Source organism: Triticum urartu, chromosome 4A (genome assembly GCF_056163025.1).
Source record: "Triticum urartu cultivar PI428250 chromosome 4A, HENAU_Tu73, whole genome shotgun sequence".
Lineage (NCBI taxonomy): Eukaryota > Viridiplantae > Streptophyta > Magnoliopsida > Poales > Poaceae > Triticum > Triticum urartu.
The window spans coordinates 612,667,720-612,684,764 of record NC_141876.1 but is presented as its reverse complement, the minus strand read 5'-3'; the positions used below and the strand labels follow the sequence as shown (position 1 = coordinate 612,684,764).

Here is a 17,045-nt window from a genome sequence, read left to right as displayed (position 1 = left end):
TATGCTCCATGTCTCTCAAAACGCTTTTGGAGCCCCGGCTCTAAGCTGTAAAGCATGCCGCACTGAACGAGGGAGTAGTCGTCAACACGTGTCTGCCAAGCGTTCATAACGTCTTGGTTCTGTGGGACGGGAGCTTCACCTAGCGGTGCTTGTAGGACGTAATCTTTCTTGGCAGCTATGAGGATGATCCTCAGGTTCCGGACCCAGTCCGTATAGTTGCTGCCATCGTCTTTCAGCTTGGTTTTCTCTAGGAACGCGTTGAAATTGAGGACTACGTGGGCCATTTGATCTACAAGACATATCGTAAAATATTTTAGACTAATTTCATGATAATTAAGTTCATCTAATCAAATTATTAATGAACTCCCACTTAGATTAGACATCCCTCTAGTCATCTAAGTATTACATGATCCGAGTTAACTAGGCCGTGTCCGATCATCACGTGAGGCGGACTAGTCAACATCGGTGAACATCTTCATGTTGATCGTATCTTCTATACGACTCATGCTCGACCTTTCGGTCTTCTGTGTTCCGAGGCCATGTCTGTACATGCTAGGCTCGTCAAGTCAACCTAAGTGTTTGCATGTGTAAATCTGTCTTACACCCGTTGTATGTGAACGTCTGAATAAAACACCCGATCATCACGTGGTGTTTTGAAACAGCGAACTGTCGCAACGGTGCACAGTTAGGGGGAACACTTCTTGAAATTATTATGAGGGATCATCTTATTTACTACCGTCGTTCTAAGTAAACAAGATGCAAAACATGATAAACATCATATGCAATCAAATAATAAACGTGACATGATATGGCCAATATCACATAGCTCCTTTGATCTCCATCTTGGGGCTCCATGATCATCTTGTCACCAGCTTGACACCATGATCTCCATCATCATGATCTCCATCATCGTGTCTCCATGAAGTTGCTCGCCAACTATTACTTCTACTACTATGGCTAACGCGTTTAGCAATAAAGTAAAGTAATTTACATGGCGTTTCTCAATGACACGCAGGTCATATAAAAGAATAAAGACAACTCCTATGGCTCCTGCCGGTTGTCATACTCATCGACATGCAAGTCGTGATTTCTATTACAATAGCATGAACATCTCATACATCACATATAGATCATACATCATTCATCACAACTTTGGCCATATCATATCACAAACCACTTGCTGCAAAAAACAAGTTAGACGTCCTCTAATTGATGTTGCAAGTTTTACGTGGCTGAATTTAGGGTTCTAGCAAGAACGACTTCTTACCTACGTTAAAGCCACAACGTGATTTGTCAACTTCTATTTACCCTTCATAAGGACCCTGTTCATCGAATCCGCTCCAACTAAAGTGGGAGAGACAGACACCCGCCAGCCACCTTATGCAACTAGTGCATGTTAGTCGGTGGAACCGGTCTCACGTAAGCGTACGTGTAAGGTTGGTCCGGGCCGCTTCATCCCACAATGTCGCTGGAGCAAGAAAAGACTAGTAGCGGCAAGAAAGTTGACAAATCTACGCCCACAACAAATTGTGTTCTACTCGCGCAAGAAGAACTACGCATAGACCTAGCTCATGATGCCACTGTCGGGGAACGTTGCAGAAAACAAAAATTTTCCTACTCGTTTCACCAAGATCCATCTAGGAGTTCATCTAGCAACGAGTCATCGGATGCATCTACATACCTTTGTAGATCGCGTGCGGAAGCGTTCAAAGAACGGTGATGATGTAGTCGAACACGACGTGATCCAAATCACCGATCACCAAGCGCCAAACGGACGGCACCTCCGCGTTCAACACACGTACGGGACGGGAGACGTCTCCTCCTTCTTGATCCAGCAAGGGGGAAGGAGAGGTTGATGAAGATCCAGCAGCACGACGGCGTGGTGGTGGATGCAGGGCGTCACAGTAGCAGGGCTTCGCCTATACTACGAGAGAGAGACGTAACGGGGAGAGAGGGAGGCGCCAGGGGCTGGTGTGTCAAGTCCCTCCTCTCCCCCACTATATATAGGAGGGCCAAGGGGGGTGGTGCGCCAGCCTAGGAGATCCAATCTCCTAGGTGAGGCAGCCAAGGGGAGGTTTCCCTCCCCCCCAAGGCACCTAGAGGTGCCTTCCACCATTGGGACTCTTCCCTTAAGTGGAACCCTAGGCGCATGGGCTTTTGGGGCTGGTGCCCTTGGCCCATCTAGGCCAAGGCGCACCCCCTACAGCCCATGTGGCCCCCCGGGACAGGTGGCCCTACCCGGTGGGCCCCCGGGACCCCTCCGGTGGTCCCGGTACAATACCGATAACCCCGAAACTTGTCCAGATGGCCGAAACAGCACTTCCTATATATAATTCTTTACCTCCGGACCATTCCGGAACTCCTCGTGACGTCCGGGATCTCATCCGGGACTCCGAACAACATTCGGGTTACTGCATATACATATCTTCACAACCCTAGCGTCACCGAACCTTAAGTGTGTAGACCCTACGGGTTCGGGAGACAAGCAGACATGACCGAGACGACTCTCCGGTCAATAACCAACAGCGGGATCTGGATACCCATGTTGGCTCCCACATGCTCCACGATGATCTCATCGGATGAACCACGATGTCGAGGATTCAATCAACCCCGTATGCAATTCCCTTTGTCAATCGATATGTTACTTGCCCGAGATTCGATTGTCGGTATCCCAATACCTCGTTCAATCTCGTTACCGGCAAGTCACTTTACTCGTACCGTAATGCATGATCCCGTGACCAGACACTTGGTCACTTTGAGCTCATTATGATGATGCATTACCGAGTGGGCCCAGTGATACCTCTCCGTCATACGGAGTGACAAATCCCAGTCTTGATCCATGTCAACCCAACAGACACTTTCGGAGATACCCGTAGTCTACCTTTATAGTCACCCGGTATACCCAAAGCACTCCTACGGTATCCGGGAGTTACACGATCTCATGGTCTAAGGAAAAGATACTTGACTTTGGAAAAACTCTAGCAAACGAACTATACGATCTTGTGCTATGTTTAGGATTGGGTCTTGTCCATCACATCATTCTCCTAATGATGTGATCTCGTTATCAATGACATCCAATGTCCATAGTCAGGAAACCATGACTATCTGTTGATCAACGAGCTAGTCAACTAGAGGCTTACTAGGGACATGTTGGTGTCTGTTATTCACACATGTATTACGATTTCCGGATAACACAATTATAGCATGAATAAAGACAATTATCATGAATAAGGAAATATAATAATAATGTTTTTATTATTGCCTCTAGGGCATATTTCCAACAGTCTCCCACTTGCACTAGAGTCAATAATCTAGTTACATTGTGATGAATCGAACACCCATGGAATTCTGGTGTTGATCATGTTTTGCTCTAGGGAGAGGTTTAGTCAACGGATCTGCTACATTCAGGTCCGTATGTACTTTACAAATATCTATGTCTCCATCTTGAACATTTTCACGAATGGAGTTGAAGCGACGCTTGATGTGCCTTGTCTTCTTGTGAAACCTGGGCTCCTTGACAAGTGCAATAGCTCCAGTGTTGTCACAGAAAAGTTTGATTGGCCCCGACGCATTGGGTATGACTCCTAGGTCGGTGATGAACTCCTTCACCCATATTGCTTCATGTGTTGCCTCCGAGGCTGCCATGTACTCCGCTTCACATGTAGATCCCGCCACGACGCTTTGCTTGCAACTGCACCAGCTTACTGCCCCACCATTCAAAATATACACATATCCGGTTTGTGACTTAGAGTCATCCAGATCTGTGTCAAAGCTAGCGTCGACGTAACCCTTTACGACGAGCTCTTCGTCACCTCCATAAACGAGAAACATTTCCTTAGTCCTTTTCAGGTACTTCAGGATATTCTTGACCGCTGTCCAGTGTTCCTTGCCGGGATTACTTTGGTACCTTCCTACCAAACTTACGGCAAGGTTTACATCAGGTCTGGTACACAGCATGGCATACATAATAGAACCTATGGCTGATGCATAGGGGATGACGCTCATCTCTTCTATATCTTCTGCCGTGGTCGGACATTGAGCTGAGCTCAATTTCATACCTTGTAACACAGGCAAGAACCCCTTCTTAGATTGATTCATATTGAACTTCTTCAATATCTTATCAAGGTATGTGCTTTGTGAAAGACCTATGAGGCGTCTCGATCTATCTCTATAGATTTTGATGCCTAATATATAAGCAGCTTCTCCAAGGTCCTTCATTGAAAAACTCTTATTCAAGTAGGCCTTGATGCTGTCCAAGAGTTCTATATCATTTCCCATCAATAGTATGTCATCTACATATAATATGAGAAATGCTACAGAGCTCCCACTCACTTTCTTGTAAACGCAGGCTTCTCCATAAGTCTGCGTAAACCCAAACGCTTTGATCATCTCATCAAAGCGAATGTTCCAACTCCGAGATGCTTGCACCAGCCCATAAATCGAGCGTTGGAGCTTGCACACCTTGTCAGCATTCTTAGGATCGACAAAACCTTCCGGCTGCATCATATACAATTCTTCCTTAAGGAAACCATTAAGGAATGCCGTTTTGACGTCCATTTGCCATATCTCATAATCGTAGAATGCGGCAATTGCTAACATGATTCGGACGGACTTTAGCTTCGCTACCGGTGAGAAAGTCTCATCGTAGTCAACCCCTTGAACTTGTCGATAACCTTTAGCGACAAGTCGAGCTTTATAGATGGTCACATTACCATCCGCGTCTGTCTTCTTCTTAAAGATCCATTTATTTTCTATGGCTCGTCGTTCAACGGGCAAGTCAGTCAAAGTCCATAGTTCATTTTCATACATGGATCCTATCTCGGATTTCATGGCTTCTAGCCATTTGTCGGAATCCGGGCCCGCCATCGCTTCTTCATAGTTCGAAGGTTCACCGTTGTCTAACAACATGATTTTCAAGACAGGGTTGCCGTACCACTCTGGTGCGGAACGTGTCCTTGTGTCCTTGTGGTGCGAGCGGTCGTTCCAGATGACCCGGCCTGTTAAGTGTTTTCAGGATTCCCAGGTTTTGGAAACTTCTAGGACGTTCCAGCCGATTCTTATTGACTTTAGGAACCTTCCAGCAGGTTCCTGAACCGGTTTTTTCTTTTTCCGTTTCTTTTCCGTTTTTCGTTTTTCTTTGTTGTTTTTCTGCTCCTATCTCTCATTTCTTTTTATTTTCTCTTCATTTATTATTTTTTGTTGTTTTTCTTACTCAAGTTTATTTTTCTTTTTGAACAAAGGTTCATACATTAGATAAATGTTTGAATTTATTAAATTTTGTTCACGAAATGGGAAAATGTTCCTTTTTTCAAATTTTGTTCAGCAATTGCAAAAAAAATTAGAATTTGAAAAGTTGTTCGCTTTTTTGAAGAAATGTTTGGAAATTCCAAAATGTTTAGAACTTCAAAATTTTGAAAAATGTACGTATTTTAACTTTTCTTCAGAAATATGAATTATTTTCGGGAATTTTAAAAAATGTGCCCCTTTTCAAATTTGTTCGCACATTTCATAAAGTGTTATTGTTTTCTAAATTTGTTCATAAATTCAAAAAACTGTTCGTGGTTTCAATTTTGTTAATGTTTTTATAAAAAAGTTGGCATTTTAAAAAAAATTCACAATTTCGAAATATGCTCTAGTTTTCATTTTTTCCTTCTCAAAAAATGTTCATATTTTCAGAAAAAGTTCCTATTTTGATTTTTTTCACAAATTCAAAAAGACAATCTATTTTTACACGGATTTAGAAAATAATTTTTAAATTTCGTAAAATGTTTTCGCATTGAAAAGTTACGTATTTTTAAAAAAATGTTTGGTTTTAAATTATATTTCTCTTTTTAAAAAATGACCGCATCTTCAAAAATTTGTTCACAAATTTTCAAAATGTTCTCATTTTCTGTTTATTTCTACTTTTTTAGATTCCAAAATTATACTTTGTTTACTTTTTGTTCACAAATTTGACAGTGTTCACATTTTTTCAAATATGGTTCGCTATTTCAAATAATGTTCCTTCTTTCAATTTTGTTCCCTTTTTTATTCCCAAAAACGGTTTGTGCTTTTGAAAAATTGTTCCCATTATCAAACTTTTGTTCTGAGAAATCTATAAATGTTCGGGTTTCCAACAAATGTTCAGGAATTTCAGAAACAAATCTGTCGAAAAATGTTAACGTCTTTTGTTTTATTTTTTGAAATTTGAAAATATGTCCGAGTTGTTAAAATTTTTGTCATATTTTGAAACATTGCTTGTTTGTTAAAAACAAATCACAAAAGGAAAGTTTGAAAAAATTCAAATACTGTCCAGATTCTTCGTTGACATTAGTTCTTATACAAGCACGCTTCACATTTAGCATCAACACTTGTTAGGTCCACTGGTTAGCTCCTCTCGTTCGCAACATGGAGGTCCGGAGGTTGAATCCTGGCAGGACTGCTGGCTTGCTAATGTTTTTAACATTAACACCGCAATGCTACTGTACAAGCAAACAGGCGCGCCCACTATTGGGTCGGTCCAGTAGGTGGTTCCATGCGTGCTTCACGCGGCTGTTTGACGCGGAATGCATCCAATAAGAGCTCCCGACGCAACATGTGTCTTATAAAATTTTCCAGTTAAAGAGGATGTTCATCAGCCCATCTGGATAGCTTAGACCAGCAGCCCATTAGAGAGAATACAAGCAGGCCGAACCTGAACTGATCTCTTGTTGAAGGGTGAACTAATCGGGCCGGAAAATAATATGTGAGAAGATAGATCCGATCCCAACTCTTTTTTCCTTTGAATAATTGTTCAACATTTTTCAATTGCTTGTTCAACATTTTTCAAATACTTGCACAAGATTTTCATATACATGATCAACATTTTTTTAATAATTATCAATTTTTTTGAAATACTTGTTCAAAAAATTTCAAACAAAATTTCAACATTTTTCAAGTAATTGTTCAAATTTTTTGTATAAATGATCAATATTTTTTCAAATACTTGTTAACATCATTTTAAATACTTGTACAACATTTGTTTGAAATACGTGTTCAACATTTTTCAAATACTTTTTCAACATTTTTTAAATACTTGTTTAACATTTTGCAAATGTTTTTTGGAGAATGTTTTCATAAATTCATGAGAAAGTGGTATCTCTTTAGGATCCACCTCCTTGTCAAGAAATTGGTTAATTTGTAAAGATACATGAATTTGATGCCTCGTTCAAGAAAGAGACCCAAGTCTTAATAATCCCGCTAAGTGGTGATTCAACATGGATTCTACATCTTGAAACCAGGCCAATTTGGAAGTGGCTTTGTGATAATGGAACCAACCAGCAAAAAGCATTAACGCTGTAAAAATCAATGCACCAATTGCAGTACAATAGAGTTGTAATTCCTAGGTATTTCAGATGTTCACGAGAGACTTGGTGGGATGCATGCTCGCTCAATTTGTGCCGTACGTACAGTACAGGTTCCTATTGTTTCGACCAGTACATAGATCCATGCAAACGTGCTGGGGCCTGGGGTGTTCAAAATCAGTGAGCATTCTCATTGTGCTAGATCTGTCTTCTCCTCCTCCTCTTCCTCTTCCTGTCCGCCTCTCGATCTGTCTCCCTGTGGTCACCAGAGTTGCTCGATGCACTTGTCCCGTGGCATTTGTCCCGCCCACCCAGCATTTGTCCGGTTGGCATCTTTCTCACCAACACTATGTAAGAGCATCTCCAGCCGCGTCCCAAACAGGCCCCAGTCAGTTTTTCAGCGCCGGCAACCAAAAATGGACCACTCGCGTCTCCAGGAGCTTGTTTTTTGCCGGGTTGGGCCGAAATTGATGCCGGCGAACCCAGACCGCCAGCGCGCCGGGGTAAGTGTTTTTGGCATGAAAGAACGGCGGACCCGCCGAGTCAGCGACCCGAGCCTCGTCGTCCTCATCGTCTCAGTTTTCCGCGGGGAATCAATGTGAAGGCTGCCATCGGTCAGCCTTCTATTGATTCCTCACGGGCGGCGCGGCGACGCCCTCTCCCACCACCCGTACACACGACGCCGACCCCCGACTGCTATAAAGCAACGCACCCCCCCCTCGCCTGTGACCACACACCGCCCACAGCCGCCGAGCTCTGCCTCTCTCTCCTATGCAGCCGCCGCCGACGTTTCTCCCCTCTCTCCCCGTGCCCAGCCGCGACGATGGGCGAGCGTTTCCCCGGCGATGGCGCGGCGGCCAATGGCTTCGGCTGCGCCGCTCGTTGCACGAGTGGGAAGCCCACTTGCTGTTCGAGGCGAACATCCCAACGCTTCCCGACATGCGCGCGTCGGGGCGGTGGAGGCTCAGCGCCGGCGGCATCCCCATCCCCCCGCCGCCCGACGTCGACGTGCGCACCGACTACTTCGCCGACGAGGTCGACCGCGTGCAGGCATCGCTAACGGAGGAGCAGCTGGCCCTCCCGCAGTACCCTGCCGGCAACCACGAGGCATGGGCGGCGTACTTTCAGCACCGGCAGGCGCAGCGGCTCGCCTCCACCAACGGGGCACCGGTGGTGCGGGGCACCAAGAACAGCAACGGGCGCCGCCTGTGGTGGGGCGCCCCCGGCCGCATGCTCCACACCATTCTCCGGCACCTCGAGGGGCAACGACCCGCCGTTGACGTACCCTGTCGCCCCGGTCCAGAGCGGCGGCCAATGGATGCCGAGGAGGACGACGTCCTCTTCTTCCTCCTCCTCACACTCCTTCGGGTCGCCGGCGCTGTTCAGCGTCAAGGCCAAGCCCACGGAGACGCCGCTCGGCTGGCGCACCCGCAGCGCCGGCATCATCATCAACGAGGGCGGGCGCGCCTCCTCCTCGGGTCCTCCTCACTTCCTCAAGCCGAAGATGGAGCTGGCCGCCGTGAAGACGGAGCCCGGGCTCGCCTCCGTGAAGACAGAGCCAAGGCTCGCCGCCGTGAAGACGGAGCCGGGGCTCTCCGACATGGCGGCATTGAAGTGGGCGCACGAAGACTAGGCGCGTACGGAGCTGGAGCGCCAGTGCCACGCTTATGAGCAGTTCGCCGCTCGGCGCCGTGGCCGTGACGAGGGAGGCATCGTTGTCCTCGACGACGACAACGACGATGACGCGCCGCCACCGGTCCGCCAGGGCGACCACGGGTAGGGTCCAGCAGGGGCGGCCGCGTGAAGGAGGAGAAGGACGATGATGACAACAGCGATGGCGGCAACTTCGCCGCGCTCAGCGCGTTCTTCGGTCTGTAGTTGCGACCTATGTTTTTTAAGTACTCCCTCCGGTCATTTTTACTCTGCATATTAGGTTTGTCCGAAGTCAATCTCATCCAACTTTGACCAAGTTTATATAAAAAATTATAGACATTCACATAACAACACCAATATTATTAGATTCATCTTGGAATATATTTTCATATTATATTTATTAGGTATTATAGATGCTAATAATTTTTAATATAAATTTGGTCAAACTTAGCAAAGTTTGACTTTCGGCAAATCCAATGTGCAGAGTAAAAAGGACCGAAGGGAGTATTTCAGTTTCCTATGTAAAAAACTATTTAAGCCACCTAAGTAATGTCATGTTTGCCGAATTTTAGCCAAAACTTTGTCCCGTTTTGCCAAATTTTAGCCGAATTCCTTTTCAAAAAATATTAAAGACGCCTTCTGGGGGCGACCCTGGGGCTGGCGGCTGGGAACCCTAACGCCCCAAGGCTGATTTTAGCGCCGGTTCGCCCCATGCGGCGATTTTACGAGCCGCCTGGGGGGCCAACAGCTGGAGATGCTCTAAAACATCAGCTGGTCCAGGACGAGGGGGACCGTAAACAACATTCATCCTCCTCGTTTTCCACAAGCAATATATATGTGGTTGGTTGCAAAATTTAGTTTCTAATTTTAACAAAATCCCTCCATTCAAAATTACTTGTCGAAGAAATGGATGTATCTAAACGTATTTTAGTTCTAAGTATATCCACTTATATCCATTTATGCGACAAGTAATTTAGGACGGATGAAGTATGATTTATTTCGAGTAATTATGTTGGCAATATAAGTATGCACAAAATCTTGCTTGGATGAGAATGGTAAACCCGTGAGCGAGCGATTCGCTAAACTAGTTTATAGAAATGATTATAATTATAGTTCTTCCACAAACTCAGTTTCTCAATTTTAAAAGGAATAAGTTTGTGATGCTAACCAAACAAATTTTCTTTGCGAGTGATATGACTGTCGCCTTCAGTGTCAGGGGCACCAAAACCACGTCCTGGGCTGTTTTCGAAGTTTTGCTTTTTTTTTTTTCAGTTTTCTTTTGTTTTTTAGGGGAAACCAGGGTTGATGACGAAAGAACGGCGGGCCCACGTGCGAGTAGATGAAGAGCTATATTTTCAGCCGGAGCATGTCGAGCTATATCTAATATAGGTCAATAATTCCACATCTGTACCGAGTAGATGAAGATGATATTCAAACTACTTCGAAATATGGCATGACATGCCTTGCTACAAGCCTACAAAACACTGTCATATGAAAATTTGAAATATACTGACAAGGACAATCATTGTATACAGGTTTGGATTAAATCATCACTGGTATTATGAAATTTTGTTGTTGTATTAGGAAAATGCGATCATTGTTGTCAAAATACATACCTAGAGAAAGAAATCTAGTCCCTTCCCATCCCCTCCGCTGCGGTCGTAGTACATCGGCTGGTCGTCATTGGCAGATGCGTGACAAGCATCGCTGCATCGCAAGCAGTGATGCTGGATGAATCATTGACCGGTCCGAACTCTCAAAAGACTGCGGTCGACTATGCCCTAGTGAGGCAACGCATCACAAATCACGCACCAAAATAATTGAAATATGATGTATAATTATACAAGATGAAAACTGAGAGGGATTAGCAAACCGTATATTAATCTTGGTCAATTCGTTGGCGCACTAAAATAATTGACTTAAGATCTGGCGAGAGAATCAGCTCGTGTCGTCGTATGAAACGGATCATGGGCAGGGATAGTAGAGGCGGGTAGGCGGCAAGTGCACAGGACGTCAGTTGTGCATCACTAATCCACCCTCGCGCTAAGCATCTTTCTGATGCAGAGGCCGGGGAATCACCCCTTTTCCAAAAAAGAAAAACCCTCGCGCTAATGACCGAAGGGAATTCCCAGCGCCTAGGAGACTTTAGCGGAGGCCAACCACGAAATCAGGCCTTGTAATGGACTTGCAAAAAACAACTTATTCGTGGGCTTTCACATAGACCCGCCTTTCTCTTTGTTTTCAGAATTTTCACGTCAAAGATAGATAGGCAGTTTCTTTTCTCTTGTATTGGGTAGGTCTGCAGGCTGGGGGTGACGTCAAGCAACTTCGAGCGAGTGCTGAGATGATTTGCAACGGGACTCTGCTGATGATAAGGGCCTGCGACGCGTCCAGGGGTGAAATGTGAAGTTGCAGCGTTTGTTCTGTTGTCGGTCTCTTTTGGCAACTGTTTGCTGAGTGGCTTTGTAGTAGTAGCCTCACAACTAAAACTGTTTAGCCCTGTTTTATGATGGCTTTCCATCCTGTTATTGTTATAGAACTAGCGTTATTATGGTGCTGCTTAGGTTTTCGCCCCATAGCACTCGTTTTGATGGCGGGCGAATGCGGTGGGTTTCCTAGCAGTGCGTTGAACTCACTCTCCCCTTTTCTCTGTTTTTGGATTCTATTTCAAACTTTATATTTCCGTTCTAAGTAATGGAAAAGGGGATAGCCCGGTTAAAAAAAACGATTACTCGATCGATAGGGGGGCCAGGCCCTTGCTCCCCCCTGTCTCCGCCACTGGCCGCTGGCGCCCGAGGAGATCCCGGCGGCGTGCAGGGCCGTCGTGCCGGAGTACGCTCGGCGGGTGCAGCGGCTAGGCCGCACTCTGTATGAGCTGCTGTTGGAGGCGCTGGGCCTGCACCCGAGGTACCTGGAGGAGGAGACAAGGTGCCTGGATCGGCTGAGCATGGACGACCACTACTACCCGGCGTGCCCAGAGCCGCACCTGACGCTGGGCACCACCAGGCACTCCGACCTCAGCTTCCTAACCGTGCTCCTCCAGGACGCCGTCGGCGGTCTCCAGGTGCTTGTGGACGACGACGACAAGAAGAAGAAAACGTCTGCAGCGCGGGTGGACGTGCCGGCGGTGACGGGCGCGCTGGTGGTCAACGTGGGTGACCACCTGCAGCTCATGTCCAACGGTAGGTTCAAGAGCGTGGAGCACCGCGTGGTGGCTAACAGCGTGGGGCCCAGGGTGTCGATGGCGTGCTTCATCCGGACGTGCCCGTCGTCGACGAGAGTGCTCGCGCCGATCGTCACCGGCGGTGATGGCTCTGTGACACTCGCTCGGTCGTAACATTACGTGCTCTGTTCACGTTTGCATCACTCGCTGGTAAACCTGGTAATAGTTTCAAATCCAGATTAAAACCAGCCCAAATCATACGACTTTCCTTCCGGCAACCAATCCAACCCAATCCAAATAGGGTCTGTCTAGGACACATCTAGATGTGACATAGTTATTTTGATCTGTGCTGATTTTCATTCTGTTTGTGGTCTATTTTTTTTGTCCTAGTTTTTTTTGTTTCTTGTTGATGCATTATATACTTGTGGAAGGTTAGATGTGACATCTTTAAAAAACATCTAGATGTGAATTAGACAAACTGATCCAAATATTGAGGTCTAGAATCCAGACCGAACCAAGCTAGGTGTATTCCCCATCCAAACCAATCCAAACTGCTTCACGTTTTCGGATTAAATCGGTAGTTTTAAACAGTTTTGCTAAAGCACATCTAGATGTGCCATAAGTATTGCACATCTAAATCCTATGTCATTGATCTTATGTTAAGATTCGTGTGGATATTTTTTTTCCTCTTTTTATGCATGATTCACTCACTTAGATGTGCAATAACTAGAGCACATCTAGTTTAAAACCCTGGATAAACCGCTGCGTTGCTACCGTGAACTCGTGAAGCTACTGCTCACGCTTAACGAAGAGATACGGTCTTGAAGCTGCTAGTCGCCGTGAACCCGTTAAGCTAACGCTCGTGCTTAACGGAGAGATACGGTCTTGATGCTGCTAGTCGCCGTCAACTTGTGAAGCTGTCGATGCGCTGGCCCCGTACGTTTTTTCAGGGATGGTGGTCTCGCCTCTGGTGCGCTTTGTAGCTAGACTGGTCGCTGATTTGTTCTTTTTTTTTTGAACGAAATCGCTGATTTGTTCTTGGGACTACAGACTGAAACAGTTTCAAACCAATTGGTCTGTGTCCAGACCGATCTAATCCAGTCTAGTAAGTGTTAAAGGCCAAACCAAACCAGATTACATTAGGGCTTCAGACCATTCAAACCAATCCAAAACAGCCCACTGGAAAAACCGAACTAAAACTTAGGTTTGAACCCAAACTATTCTCAGGCTTACTCGCTGGCTCGTCTCTCTCCACATCCACACATTGCCGTGCCCCCTTATCCTTTTAGGTTCAACAAGGAAGTAGTACTTTACTACCACACAAGAGAGAACAGAAAAGGTTCCAGACTGTGGTCCGCATGAAAAGAAATCTTGAAATATGTTTCGCCGTCTTTGAAAATGTTCATGTTTGAAATTTCATGTAAATTCAAAAACTTATACAAAGATAAAAATGTTTCATAATAAAAAAATTTAATGTTTGTATAATATGTTTCGTTGGCTCTGAAAAATATCCATATATGTCAAATAATATATTTATATATGTCAAATGGAATGTTCACATGCTTCCTCCGCCCCAAAATAAGTATCTCAAGTTTAGTACAACTTTGTATTAAAGTTAGTATAAAGTTAAGACACTTATTTTGGGACGGAGGGAGTACCTTAAAAAAATACTCCCGCCATTTCATAATTCTTGTAGTGGTTTTAGTTCAAAAAATTTAACAACGACAGTAATTGTTTTAGTTCAAAACTAAAACCACACCAACAATTATGAATTATGGAACGGAGGGAGTATTTTTTATAGACAAAATACTCTATTGGGAAAACAAATTTGTTATATGTTGCACGGTTTCAGTATTCAAGATAAGTATTCATGCAGTCTTGAACAATGTTAACAATCTAGTGTTAAGTTTTAATAGTTCGATAGGCCTCGGCCCCACCCAATACCATTGCAAACCAAGCACATCCTTCTTCTCACTCTCAACTTGGATTGAATAATCAGCACCAATTACTCAAGTATGTCTACTACCCAAACAATGACATTCTCACTGCCGAACTGGGAACACATCCATCTCAAGTATGGAGGTCTATCCTGGAGGGTAGAGACGTGCTCTCTCAGGGCATCGTTAGGCGCATTGGTGATGGCACAACCACGCGAGTTTTGACCAAAAATTGGATATCGAGAGAATCTTCGATGAAACCAGTTACTTGCCTGGCCAGTGTTCCTCCAAACTTGGTCAGCGATTTGATGACAGCACTTCGGCGGCATGAATAGATGATAAGTTGCAAGAATATTTCCTTCCCTTTGACATTCAAGCAACAAAGAACATACCCCTTTGCACAACTCTAACGGCAGATTTCTGGGCCTAGCAATTTGAAAAGAAAGGAGAGTTTTCTGTCAGGTCAGCACACCGTATGTTGGTTAACTTAAGAAACAACAAGGAGGGGTTGTTAGATTAAAGGGGGCTGCTTCCAATGGAGGCATGGAGAAGTGTTGGACATCTCTACGGAATATCAAAGTTCCCGGCAAGATCAGAACATTCCTTTCGAGGTTGGCAAGCCACTCATTGCCATCGGAGGATGTGTGTCACCATAGGAAGATGTGTGACACAGATTTTTGCCAACTTTATGGAGGTGCTGATTCCTGGAGGCATACGCTGATTGATTGTACGCTTCGAGGTGAGTTTGGGCACTATGCAACGAGGAATTAATTGGTCATATTGTTCAGTCTCATGAACCCAGTGCGAAACACTGGCTCTTTAACATCATAGAAGCGTTATCACATGTGGAGTTTGTGAAATTGGTCGTCACTCTTCTGGCCGTGTGGACAACATGAAGGAAAGCAATACATGAGGCAACATTCCTAAGCCCGATGTCGACACACCTCTTAATAGAAGTTTCATTGCCAAGTTGGATGAGCTGAATAGGTCTACCATTACTGTCACACACGATCACCATGCCAATTCCTTGGAAACCTCCCCCGAGCGGCCACGTAAAAGTCCATGTCGACGGGGGGTTATCTCACGATGGGAGTTTTGGTGCTGCGGCGGCCGTGTGCAGAGATGAACAAGGTAATTACCTCGAGTCTTCAGCAATTGTTCTACCAGGAGTCAATAATCCAATAGTTCTTGAGTCTACAGTGTGATGTGAGGCCTTGGCACTTGTGGTTGATCTATCTTTGATTATTTGGTGATTTCTTGAGACTGCAAAACGATTGCGGACGATATAAAAAAACGAGCGGGTGGGGAGGGGGGGGGGCTTATATCACAATCGTGAAGGAGATAGAGAGAAGGAGAGCAAGTTTTTCTAGCTGTCATTTTATGTTCGAAGGCCAGGCTTCGAATTAAGAGGCGCCCAATCTTGTGAAATTATCTGTTTCGCTTCGTCAGGATCACCACTTGTGGCTTCTATCCCCGCATGACCCCCTTTGCATCCCTTTTAATATTGTTTCAAATTAATCAAGTCTGTGATACCTAAAAAAAAGTTGTGTGTGTGGGGGAGAGGGGGGGGGGGGGGGGGCGCTTGCATTCGGGCACAGCTATCTCTCGCTTGAGCGAGACAGTAGCTCGGCTCGCCTACAGGAGCAGATAGTGGACCAGCAAAGTAGCCATCTGCTATGTTGATTTCATGATGATGTCACTCATATATCTTTTTATAAAATTTTGGTTAACAATTAATTTAGTTAATTTTTTAAAGTGTTGATCACATGCTATTTTTTTTTCATTCAGTGTAAAAAATGTAAGTTTCAACTTTTTAAAATAGTTGTACCATCAACAAAAAAGATGTACCAATTAAAAATGTACTCCCTCCGCCCCATAATATAAGAGCGTTTCTGACACTAATGTTTACGCATTCAAAAAAGTGTTTAACAATGTTCACGCATTCAAAAAAGTGTTTAACAATGTTCACGCATTCAAAAAAGTGTTTCATATGGTTAAAAAATATGTGCTACATTTAGAAAAATTGATCGTGCCTACCAAAAATATGATTGTGACATTTAGAAAACTTTATATAATATTTTTAAAATATTTAACTATTTATAAAAAACAATCTCACATCATTAAAAAATATAATGTGTATTTAAGAAATAACACGTATGTAGAAAAAGTTCACAACATGTATTTAAGAAAATGTTAATCCTGTATTTGAATAATGTTAAGCATTTGCAAAAAATGTTTTAGATATATAAGAAAAATGTACAATGTGTAAGATATATCAAAAAATTATTTTAAAAATTTTTAGACATTAACTTGAAAAATATAAATGTGTAATAAAATATTACAGATATAAACGAAAAATTAAGATGTTTTCGAAAAAAATTATACATCTATTCAAAATAAAGGAAAAAATAAAATAAAAAGGAGGCAAGAATAAAATAATAAATCCGAATAAAAACAAAAAGGAAAAGGAAACGCAAAAAACAATGCAAAACAATGAAAAAACTGATACAGAAACCACAGGGAAACAAACTCACGCCTAGCTACATTACTGGGCCGACCCAATACTGCTGCACTGTAGGGGACGCGTAATAGGAATCCGGACGGACGACGCATAGCTCTCGAATTTGCGTCGTGCTGGCAACGCCCTTGTCCTTTCTCCTTATCAATATGTCCCTTTTTTTCACAAGGATCAATAGAGAGCAACTAATTAATGAGCGCTCCTTCGGGAGCCTCGTAACCATCAGCGTCACTTGGTGCGCTCTCAACCATTCGCCACGTGTCGCGCTCTCAGTCATTCGCCACGTGTTGCACTCTGGGCGCTCCCTCCGAATTTTTTTCTATTTTTCCGCACGCGTTTTCAGCTTTTTAAATGATTTTTTTATTTTTTTACATTCCGGTTTTCTACCAGTCTTCCTTAGCTTTTGGGTCAAAAAAAAGTTTTAAAAAAAATTTGCGTGAAAAAACACGTTT

The 17,045-nt window shown here is 44.2% G+C and overlaps 1 pseudogene; it reads left to right on the top strand.

Moving 5' to 3' along the window:
* Positions 1-9,686: 9,686 nt before the first annotated feature.
* LOC147977348 (1-aminocyclopropane-1-carboxylate oxidase homolog 1 pseudogene) lies at positions 9,687-12,312 on the top strand (annotated as a pseudogene).
* Positions 12,313-17,045: the final 4,733 nt, after the last annotated feature.